Here is a 5,000-nt window from a genome sequence, read left to right as displayed (position 1 = left end):
AGGTGAGTGGTGGTTGTCCCCGAAAAAGCCCTCCCCTTTTCCGTAGCCCCGTTTAAAGTTCTGTTTGGGCTCCTGTTCAGCGGGGAAGCGCGTGCGCGTGGCAAACTTGACACCCCCGTGTTCCCCTGGTCCAGACCTTTCTAACGCCGCCTGAGTCAAGGTGCTACGACGTCCCCAAGTGGGGGATGCCTGTAGATGAGCACATTTTCCCAACTTTGAATGTAAGTTTCCAGTATCATTGAAAATGTGGCCTCAAACGAGCAGTTTTGCCCCCGAACGTGGGATTTGGCTGGGGACGGTTTCTATATTCAAGTTGGGATGGGGGGCACCGAGGTGAGTGGTGGTTGTCCCCGAAAAAGCCCTCCCCTTTTCCGTAGCCCCGTTTAAAGTTTTGTTTGGGCTCCTGTTCAGCGGGGATGCGCGTGCGCGTGGCAACCTTGACACGCCCGTGTTCCCCTGGACCAGACCTTTCTAACGCCGCCTGAGTTAAGGTGCTACGACGTCCCTAAGTGGAGATGCCTGTAAATGAACACCTTTTCCCAACTTTGCACGTTTCCAGCTTGAGAGGAAAAGGGGCTTAAAATTCACAGTTATTCGCCCGAACGTGGGATTTCGCTGGGGACGGTTTCTAAGTTCAAGTTGGGATGGGGGGCACCGAGAGTGAGTGGTGGTTGTCCCCGAAAAAGCCCTCCCCTTTTCCGTAGCCCCGTTTAAAGTTTTGTTTGGGCTCCTGTTCAGCGGGGAAGCGCGTGCGCGTGGCAACCTTGACACGCCCGTGTTCCCCTGGACCAGACCTTTCTAACGCCGCCTGAGTTAAGGTGCTACGACGTCCCCAAGTGGGGATGCCTGTAAATGAACACCTTTTCCCAACTTTGAATGTAAGTTTCCAGTATCATTGAAAATGTGGCCTCAAACGTGCAGTTTTGCCCCCGAACGTGGGATTTGGCTGGGGACGGTTTCTAAATTCAAGTTGGGATGGGGGGCACCGAGGTGAGTGGTGGTTGTCCCCGAAAAAGCCCTCCCCTTTTCCGTAGCCCCGTTTAAAGTTTTGTTTGGGCTCCTGTTCAACGGGGATGCGCGTGCGCGTGGCAAACATGACACGCCCGTGTTCCCCTGGACCAGACCTTTCTAACGCCACCTGAGTTAAGGTGCTACGACGTCCCCAAGTGGGGATGCCTCTAAATGAAGCCAATTTCTCCTATTTGAATGCACTCTCCCAGCCCAGAGAGGCATGTGCCTTAAAATTCACAGTTATTCACCCGAACGTGGGATTTTGTTGAGGACGGTTTCTAAATTCAAGTTGGAACAGGGGGCACCGACGTGAGTGGTGTTTGTCCCCGAAAAAGCTCTCCCCTTTTCCGTAGCCCCGTTTAAAGTTTTGTTTGGGCTCCTGTTTAGCGGGGATGCGCGTGCGCGTGGCAACCTTGACACGCCCGTGTTCCCCTGGACCAGACCTTTCTAACGCCGCCTGAGTTAAGGTGCTACGACGTCCCTAAGTGGAGATGCCTGTAAATGAACACCTTTTCCCAACTTTGAATGTAAGTTTCCAGTATCATTGAAAATGTGGCCTCAAACGAGCAGTTTTGCCCCCGAACGTGGGATTTGGCTGGGGACGGTTTCTAAATTCAAGTTGGGATGGGGGGAACCGAGGTGAGTGGTGGTTGTCCCCGAAAAAGCCCTCCCCTTTTCCGTAGCCCCGTTTAAAGTTTTGTTTGGGCTCCTGTTCAGCGGGGATGCGCGTGCGCGTGGCAAACATGACACGCCCGTGTTCCCCTGGACCAGACCTTTCTAACGCCACCTGAGTTAAGGTGCTACGACGTCCCCAAGTGGGGATGCCTCTAAATGAAGCCAATTTCTCCTATTTGAATGCACTCTCCCAGCCCAGAGAGGCATGTGCCTTAAAATTCACAGTTATTCACCCGAACGTGGGATTTTGTTGAGGACGGTTTCTAAATTCAAGTTGGAACAGGGGGCACCGACGTGAGTGGTGTTTGTCCCCGAAAAAGCTCTCCCCTTTTCCGTAGCCCCGTTTAAAGTTTTGTTTGGGCTCCTGTTTAGCGGGGATGCGCGTGCGCGTGGCAACCTTGACACGCCGTGTTCCCCTGGACCAGACCTTTCTAACGCCGCCTGAGTTAAGGTGCTACGACGTCCCTAAGTGGAGATGCCTGTAAATGAACACCTTTTCCCAACTTTGAATGTAAGTTTCCAGTATCATTGAAAATGTGGCCTCAAACGAGCAGTTTTGCCCCCGAACGTGGGATTTGGCTGGGGACGGTTTTCTAAATTCAAGTTGGGATGGGGGGAACCGAGGTGAGTGGTGGTTGTCCCCGAAAAAGCCCTCCCCTTTTCCGTAGCCCCGTTTAAAGTTTTGTTTGGGCTCCTGTTCAGCGGGGATGCGCGTGCGCGTGGCAAACATGACACGCCCGTGTTCCCCTGGACCAGACCTTTCTAACGCCACCTGAGTTAAGGTGCTACGACGTCCCCAAGTGGGGATGCCTCTAAATGAAGCCAATTTCTCCTATTTGAATGCACTCTCCCAGCCCAGAGAGGCATGTGCCTTAAAATTCACAGTTATTCACCGAACGTGGGATTTTGTTGAGGACGGTTTCTAAATTCAAGTTGGAACAGGGGGCACCGACGTGAGTGGTGTTTGTCCCCGAAAAAGCTCTCCCCTTTTCCGTAGCCCCGTTTAAAGTTTTGTTTGGGCTCCTGTTTAGCGGGGATGCGCGTGCGCGTGGCAACCTTGACACGCCCGTGTTCCCCTGGACCAGACCTTTCCAACGCCACCCGAGTCAAGGTGCTACGACGTCCCTAAGTGGGGATGCCTGTAGATGAGCACATTTTCCCAGCTTTGAATGTAAGTTTCCAGCATCATTGAAAATGTGGCCTCAAACGTGCAGTTTTGCGCCCGAACGTGGGATTTTGTTGAGGACGGTTTCTAAATTCAAGTTAGCATAAGGGGCACACGTGTGAGTTGTTATTTTCCCAGGATTGATGGTTTCCAATTCGGTAGCTCCGTTTAAAGTTTTGTTTTTGGCCCCTGTTTAGCGGGGATGCGCGTGCGCGTGGCAAACTTGACACGCCCGTGTTCCCCTGGACCAGACCTTTCCAACGCCACCCGAGTCAAGGTGCTACGACGTCCCTAAGTGGGGATGCCTGTAGATGAGCACATTTTCCCAGCTTTGAATGTAAGTTTCCAGCATCATTGAAAATGTGGCCTCAAACGTGCAGTTTTGCGCCCGAACGTGGGATTTTGTTGAGGACGGTTTCTAAATTCAAGTTAGCATAAGGGGCACACGTGTGAGTTGTTATTTTCCCAGGATTGATGGTTTCCAATTCGGTAGCTCCGTTTAAAGTTTTGTTTTGGCCCCTGTTTAGCGGGGATGCGCGTGCGCGTGGCAAACTTGACACGCCCGTGTTCCCCTGGACCAGACCTTTCCAACGCCACCCGAGTTAAGGTGCTACGACGTCCCTAAGTGGAGATGCCTCTAAATGAAGCCAATTTCTCCTATTTGAATGCACTCTCCCAGCCCAGAGAGGCATGTGCCTTAAAATTCACAGTTATTCACCCGAACGTGGGATTTTGTTGAGGACGGTTTCTAAATTCAAGTTAGAATAAGGGGCACACGTGTGAGTTGTTATTTTCCCAGGATTGATGATTTCCAATTCGGTAGCTCCGTTTAAAGTTTTGTTTCGCTTCCCGTTTTCGTTGCGTAGCTCTGATTTGGCTGGGGATAGTTTTATACACTGCTTTAGAGTAAGACACATACGTGCGAGTTGTTTTCACATTGGAATTGACGATAGCCATTTCGGTGTTGACGTTTAACGTTTTCTTTCGCTTCCCGTTTCCGTTTTATCCAACCGATTTCGCTGGGGACAGTTTTGTTATTTAAGTTGGAGTGAGACGCAGCGACGTGCGTTGAAATTTCCGCCCTATCTGCGACGGTTCACGGTTGTAGCTCCGATTGAAGTTTTCTTTTGCTTCCCGTTTCGCGCACGCGCACGTGCGCGTTATTAGTCCCGGTTTTCCGTGTGCCCCCGGTTAATACCTTTCGAATGAGCCTATTTTGATCAAAATCCGTTGGGCGGAACCGAAAATGAGCTCGAAAAACGGTTTTCCCAGCTTCGCAGTGCATTTCCCAGCTTCTGACTTACAAGCGTAACATTGTCGCGGCCCCCAGTCCACCAGACAGCTACCATAGAGTATATAAGTCATCCTGGGAAAATGAATGGAAGTCAATGGCAGTATGACTTTACAGTGGTTTTGCCCATACTACACATATGGTGTATACACGGACCATGCACCATATGTGTCTCCCGCACACGGGTGAAAATGTATCCGCCTGAGAGGCACTCGGGGCGGGCACCCGATGGGGCATGAGACCCCCCCACCCCTGGTGGTCAAAAAAAAGTTAAAGTTTTTTTTTCCTTTCCTCCAGGCGCCTACTTGGCTCTGGGGCGCCCCAGAATCATGCCCCCCGACCCCGGCACTACCCGGGGGGCCGATGGGGGCCCTTTTTTTGAAATTTTTTTTTTCTCCATATTTGAAGCCCCGGCACAGGCTAGACCCATACCCCGACCCCGGGCACCCGCGAGCGGCCGGTAGGTGGCGTGTTTTGGGTCATTTTTTTTTTCTTGGCCGTTTTGAAGCCCCAGCGAGCCCCTGAGCCATACCCCGACCACGGCACTTCCCGGGCGGCCCCCCGTATACCGAAACGGCCGGTTGGGGGCGCTTTTTTTGAATTTTTTTTTTTTTCCCATATTTGAAGCCCCGGCACAGGCTAGACCCATACCCCGACCCCGGGCACCCGCGAGCGGCCGGTAGGCGGCGCGTTTTGGGTCTTTTTTTATTTTTTTTGCCCGTTTTGAAGCTCCAGCAAGGGCCTGATCCATGCCACACACGCAGACCATCGTGACACTGTCACCCACCTGACCGAATGGCGTTCTCGACCCCCACGATAGTTGGGCCCCCACCATACAGGTGGACGGTTCCTTCGGCA

The sequence above is a fragment of the Osmerus mordax genome (assembly GCF_038355195.1).
Source record: "Osmerus mordax isolate fOsmMor3 chromosome 7 unlocalized genomic scaffold, fOsmMor3.pri SUPER_7_unloc_1_9, whole genome shotgun sequence".
Taxonomy (NCBI): Eukaryota; Metazoa; Chordata; class Actinopteri; order Osmeriformes; family Osmeridae; genus Osmerus; species Osmerus mordax.
This window is presented reverse-complemented; position numbering follows the sequence as displayed.